This window comes from Monodon monoceros, unplaced genomic scaffold (genome assembly GCF_005190385.1).
Source record: "Monodon monoceros isolate NGI ecotype Baffin Bay Population unplaced genomic scaffold, NGI_Narwhal_1 Super_Scaffold_22, whole genome shotgun sequence".
In the NCBI taxonomy this organism is placed as follows: domain Eukaryota; kingdom Metazoa; phylum Chordata; class Mammalia; order Artiodactyla; family Monodontidae; genus Monodon; species Monodon monoceros.
The window spans coordinates 89,443,710-89,451,003 of record NW_021703779.1 but is presented as its reverse complement, the minus strand read 5'-3'; positions in this window follow the sequence as shown (position 1 = coordinate 89,451,003).

The window sequence follows — 7,294 nt, the reverse complement described above, 5'->3', positions numbered from 1 at the left end:
CTTCCCCTCACAAACACACCAATTCAATAACAATTCATGGACGAATTCCCTTTGTGATAAATCCAGAAAGTAAATGGAATGCTTCTGCACCCTGGGTGAACATGAAACCAGACTCATTGAAGCCAGCAGGCAGATTCAGGACACCTTCTCAGTCTATGCTTCTGGCACAGGGCTATATGATCAGGAAGAAACCACTTAACTCTCAGCTTCTCCCGGGTGGGGGAGGAGATTGGCTTGGCACCCCAACATTTTCTGAGGGGCTCCCCAGAGAACTGGCTTTTGTCTTTCCCGTATTGGAGCTCTGATAGGTTTGATACAATCTAGCCACCTGGGGGAGAATGGAGATGATGGTTTGGACTGTTAGATACCAAAGCTCCTTCCCTTCTGCTAGGCATAGAGTGAGTGAATGAAAAGTCCCAGCTCTCAGCCTTCCCCTGTGAGGGTAGAAGTAGATCCATGCATCTAACACTTCATCTATTCCAGGGATGCCCAAAGAAATGGCAACTGACTTTCCAGTCTTGGAGTTCTGATGGGTCTAGCACAGTCTAGCCACCTGGGGGAGAACAGCAGTTTGGACTTGTAGAGGTCATAGATTCTCCCAGCTTAGGACCAAGTGAGCAGACAAAAACACAGCAGCTTGCCTCTCCTTAGGGAGGGAAGCAGTTGTTGGAGAGCCCTTAAATCTTCAGCCAGGGTGATGGCTGGGGGTCTTCTCCTGTGTGAGGCCAGTCCATGAAGACTGACTGGGAGAGGTGACTACTTTGTCTAATGTACAGACATCAACACAGAGAGTCAAAAAAATTGAAGAATCAGGCAAAGATGTTCCAAACTAATGGTGTACAATGAATCTCCAAAATCTAACCTTAAGGAAATCAAGATACATGATTTACAGAGACTAACAGAGAATTCAAATTAAGTGTCATAATGTTGCTCACCACAATCAAGAGAATGATGCACGAACAAAGTGAGAATTTCAATAAAGAGATAATATTAAAAAGTACCAAACTGAATTCATGGAACTGAAGAACACAATAACTGAAGTGAAAAATCCACTAAAGGAGTCACACGAGGCTAGATCAAGCAGAAAAAAGGGTCAGTGAATACAAAGATAATCAACTGGAAATAATTTAGTCAGAGGAGTAAAAAAATAAAAAAGTAAAAAGAGTGGGAAAGCTTATGGGATACTATCACACAGATTATGCATTGTGGGAGTCCCAGATGGAGAAGAGAGAGATAGGACAATAAAACTTATTCAAATAAATAATGGCTGAAAACTTCCCAAATTTAGAGAAAGAAATGGACATACATATCCAAGAAAACTAATGGATCCCCAATAATATGTAACCAAAGAAATCCACAGTGAGACACATTATAATCAAATTGCCAAGACAAGTGACTTTTCACATACAAGGGAAATCCCATAAGACTATGAGTGGATTTTTGAGTAGAAAACTTGCAAGCCATAAGGGGGTGGGATGATATATTCAGACTGCTTAAAAAAATATGCCAACCAAGAATATTACATCTGGCAACACTGTTCTTTAAAAATTAAGGGGAAAAAGAGACTCCCCCTACCCAAAAAGTAAATAAAAAGAAAAGCTGTGGGAGTCCATTACTACTTGCCTGCTTCACAAGAAATGCTAAAGAGACTTGCTCAAGTTGAAGCAAAAGGACCCTAAACAGGAACACAATAGCATAGGAAAGTATGAAACTCTTTGGGAAAGGCAAATATATAGACAAATAGAGAATCCTGTATTACTGTAATGGTGTTAGGAAAGAAACACTTTTAATTCTAGTATTAAAGGTAGAGGACAAAAGTATTAAAATAAGCATTAAAAATAACTATAATTTTAAAATAAGTTAAAAGATACACAATATAAATACATGTAAACCATGACAACAGTAACATGAAGCATGTGTGGGGGGCAGTTAAAATGTAGAGTTTTTGTATGTGATTGAAGTTAAGTTGTTGTCAGCTTAAAATAACTGTAAAGAAAAATAAACTGACAAGCTTACCAAGAATACACAATGCAGAAAGGATAGTCTGTTGAACAAATGGTGATGGGAAAACTGCGTATTCACATGCAAAAGAATAAAATTGGACTCATCTTACATCATACACAAAAAAATCAACTCAAAATGGATTAAGGACTGAAATATAAGACTTGAAACTCTAAAAATCCTAGAAGAAAACATAAAAGAAGAGCTTCACAACATTGATCTTGGAAATTATTTCATGGATTTGACACCAAAATCACAGGCAACAAAACCAAAGTTAAAAAGTGAAACTACATCAAATTAAAAATCTTCTGCACAAAGGAAACCATCAACAGAGGGGAAAGGCAACTTGTGGAATGGGACAAAATATTTGCAAGCCATATATCTGACAAGAGGTTAATCTCCAAATTATAAAAGGAACCCCTATAATTTAATGGCAAAAAAGGTAATAACTCACTTTAAAAATGGGCTAAGGAATTGAATAGACATTTCTCCAAAGAAGACATACATGACAGAGGGATATGAAAAGAAGCTCAATGTTACTAATCATCTGTGAAATACAAGTTGAAACGACAATGAGATACCACTTCACACCTGCCAGGTAGGCCATTATTAAAAAAATAAAAGATAACAAATGTTGGCCACAATATGGAGAAAGTGGAACCCTTGCACGTTGTTGTTGGGTACGCAAAATGGTGCAGCCACCATGAAAAGCAGTATGATGTTCCTCAAAAAACTAAGTGTAGACATACCATATGATCCCATCTGAGTATTTATCCAAAAGAATGGAATCAAGATCTTGAAGAGGTATTAACACTCCCATGTTCATTGCATCACTATTCACAATAGACAAGATGTGGAAACAACCTAAGTGTCCATCAACAGATGGATGAGTAGAGAAAGTGTGGTATGCATACAATGGAATATTATTCTGCATTTAAAAAGAAGGAAATTCAACCATATGTGACAACGTGAATGAACCTTGATGACATTATGCTAAGTGGAAAAAGCCAGTCACAGAAAGATAAATACTGCATGCTTCCATTCACATGATATATCTAAAATGGTCAAATTCATAGAATCAAAGAGTGAAATAATGGGTTTCCAGGATCTGGGAGGAGGGGTAAATGGCAAGTTACTAGTCAACAGACACAAAATTTCAGTTAAGTAAGATGAATAAGCTCTAGAGATCTGCTATATAACATTGTACCTACAGTCAACAATAATGTATTGTACACTGTAAATTTCATTGAAAGGGTAGGTCTCATGTTAAATGTTCTCACCATGATAAAATTAAAAAATTGAAAGTAATAAAATGTAAAAATTAGGAGTTTTTAATTCCTATGCTTTCAACAAAAATGATTCATCTTCTGCGATTGCTCTTAGATTGAAATAGAATCACTAATCAAAAAGGAGTTTTGGGCTTCCCTGGTGGCGCAGTGGTTGAGAGTCCGCCTGCTGATGCAGAGGACACGGGTTCGTGCCCCGGTCCGGGAAGATCCCACATGCCACGGAGTGGCTGGGCCCATGAGCCATGGCCGCTGAGTCTGCACGTCCAGAGCCTGTGCTCCACAATGGGAGAGGCCACAGCAGTGAGAGGCCCGCGTACCACCACCACCACCACCACCACAACAACAACAACAAAAGGAGTTTTCAGTTAACTAATTGATAGTCATGCTCTGTAGAAATAGTATTTTGGAAGCAATATTCTGATTATCACTTATCCAGATGATTGATTAACATATACCTCAAGGAAAAGAAATCCTAGTATGGAGTTCTCTTTCAGTAAGTGCGCATTTCTTAAAATGACTCCCATGAATACTGACACCCATAGACTGAAATTCATTTTTTTCCACTTTTCTCCCAAACCCACATCACCAAAATTCCAAGCTATTACCTTAGAGCTTCTTGTCCTATGCAGCCTGTGGAAATTTATAGGCACTTGAATGCAATATTTCCTAAAAATAATGAGTAAGGAAATTTCTTTATTACACTAAAAGAGCAGTTGGTAACGGTCCTATATAATAAAAATATTTTGGCTATTCTGGCACCTTACTGACACTAGATAAATTTTATAATTGCCTTGAGTAATTAAAAGGAACTTTTGATAATTATTTTGGTATTGAATATATAGGACAGTTTAAGGGGAATTTAGATTATTACTAAAATTCATTTTTTTCCTGATAAGTGATACCCATGTTGTCAGGAGAATTTTTAATACATAATGTTAAAGTTGAAAAATATTATATACATTTTTAAAATAATAAAATTAATTTAATCCTCTTTTGGATCATCCACCTTTTATTCTATGTCCACCGAGAGAATCCATTTGAAAGAATCAAAGGCTCAATAGGTTCTCCTCTCACAGGTGTCGGGCTATTTTACAGCGCAGAGACAAGGAAATTGAATAAATAACTGGTGACTCAGTTATTTACCACTCTCCTCATGAGGACCTACCTGACAGTTTCTCCCAAATTACAGGGGGGATGAAACCCAGTTTCTCCAATAAAATAAGTCATTCCCTCAAACACACACACATAAAAAGACACATAGTCATAGTGATGGTAGACTCCCCAGTAGGCCTGTTATAGATGCATTTATGCCATTCTTTCTCCCCGTGAATATCCTTGCTAACTGTTTCTACCTGTGACCATTAGATAGCATATTCCAGTTGTCATGGAAACCAGAATATCAGCATAACAATCAGTTTTACATTAGCTTTCCAAGGAAACTGAAGTACAAATTCATCCTCAGAATCAATGCAGTAAATGAATAAATGAATAAAATATTAGGAGAGATTATTTCAGCAATTCTCCCAAAATTTACCATTGGCACAAAATAAAAGGATTTTGAAACAATGAGTTAAAGTGGAAGAAAAGGATAGTTTATCATTCTGGATTTCCTGTCAGACACACAAAAACTGGGTTCAATGTCTGTTCAGGACCACCTTAGAACCTGAAATAACAGATGCTTGTGCTGAAAGGGATTTCAAAATCTATACAGATCCAAACCCAGGGTAAACATTCAATAGCTCCAGATGACCTGGTTCACAAGATTATCATGTTCTTTCTATTGTACCTTAAATTTATCATCAAAACGATAGTATTGTACCACAGCTCAGTGGTTCACTTACCACTCATGATGCTAAAGCTAAATGAATGACCAAATGAATGAATGAGGTAGAAAAGAAAATGTTAGAATCTGGACATCGAGATGACCCCAATGAGGAAGCAGAACCTGAGTAGTATGTGAGAATGAGATTTTCCCTCCACCAAGATCCTTGTTGATAATGGAGATACTTGATTACAACCATCCCCAGGAATGTATTGAGGCCATGTCCAAGAATTTTTGGTACTTTTGGGACAATATGGGAAGGAGAAAATTTAGTAACTACTAACCTTCCAGATGTAGTACTAGAAAAGCCAGCCATTGAGGAGCTGCCTGGGCTAAGGACACTGGTAAATTTTAGAAGAAATGTTTATGAAAATGGTAGGATAAAGAAAATGACTCCAGAAAAGATAAACTGACTTCTAGTTCCAAAACAAAATGGCATTGACTAACTTTCCTTTTTCCTCTTGTCTAAATACCATGGGAATAATTCAACAGACAATCATAAAAGGACTCTGAAGATGGAAGAAAGAAGCTGGCAGGACACAGAACTCAAAACTTGAGGAGAGACAACACTGTGAGTCTCTTGGGTTTTCTTTGTATCTTTTATATATTCGTGATTGGGCTCCAAAGAAACCCCCAACCTGGAAGTTCCCATAGGCATAAAAGAAAAACATAAGAAAACAAAATCTTTCTATCCAAAGGAATTGAAAAAAGGCAAACATTTAAAGACCTAATGTGGGGGGGTGTTCTGAAGATGGCGGAAGAGTAAGACGGGGAGATCACCTTCCTCCCTACAGATACACCAGAAATACATCTACACGTGGAACAACTCCTACAGAACACCTACTGAACGCTGGCAGAAGACCTCAGACCTCCGAAAAGCCAAGAAACTCCACACGTACCTGGGTAGGGTTAAAGAAAAAAAGAATAAACAGAGACAAAAGAATAGGGACGTGACCTGCACCAGTGGGAGGGAGCTGTGAAGGAGGAAAGGTTTCCACACACTAGGAAGCCCCTTTGCGGGCGGAGACTGCGGGTGGCAGAGGGGGGAACGTCGGAGCTGCGGAGGAGAGCACAGCAACAGGGGTGCGGAGGGCAAAGCGGGGAGATTCCCACACAGAGACTCGGTGCCGACCGGCACTCACCAGCCCGAGAGGCTTGTCTGCTCACCTGACAGGGCGGGCAGGGCTACGAGCTGAGGCTCGGGCTTTGGTTGGAGCGCAGGGAGAGGACTGGGGTTGGCTGCGTGAACACAGCCAGAAGGGGTTAGTACACCACGGCTAGCTGGGAGGGAGTCCAGGAAAAGGTCTGGAGCTGCTGAAGAGGCAAGAGACTTTTTCTTCCCTCTTTGTTTCCTGGTGCGCAAGGAGAGGGGATTAAGAGTGTGGCTTAAAGGAGCTCCAGAGACGGGCGTGAGCCGCGGCTAAAAGCGCGGACCCTGGAGACGGGTGGGAGACGCTAAGGCTGCTGCTGCCGCCACCAAGGGGCCTGTGTGCGAGCACAGGTCACTATGCACACCACTCTTCCGGGGAGCCTGTGCAGCCCGCCACTGCCAGGTTCCCTGGATCCAGGGAAAACTTCCCTGGGACAACGCACGGCGGGCCTCAGGCTGCTGCAACATCATGCCGGCCTCTGCTGCCGCAGGCTAACCCCTCCCTCCGCGCCCCTCCCTCCCCCCGGCCTGAGTGAGCCAGAGCCCCTGAATCAGCGGCTCCTTTAACCCAGTCCTGTCTGAGCAAAAAACAGATGCACTCCAGCGACCTACACGCAGAGGCGGGGCCAAATCCAAAGCTGAGCCCCTGGGAGCTGTGAGAACAAAGAAGAGAAAGGGAAATCTCTCCCAGCAGCCTCAGAAGCATCGGATTAAAGCTCCACAGTCAACTTGATGTACCCTGCATCTGTGGAATACATGAATAGACAATGAATCATCCCAAATTGAGGAGGAGGACTTTGAGAGCAAGATTTATGATTTTTCCCCTTTTCCTCTTTTAGTGAGTGTGTATGTGTATGCTTGTGTGTGACATTTTGTCTGTATAGCTTTGCTTCCACCATTTGTCCTAGGGTTCTATCCGTCCGTTTTTTTAAAAAAAATTTTTTTTTCTTAATAATTAATTTTAATAACTTTATTTTATTTTATCTTCTTTCTTTCTTTCTTTCTTTCTTTCTTTCTTTCTTTCTTTCTTTC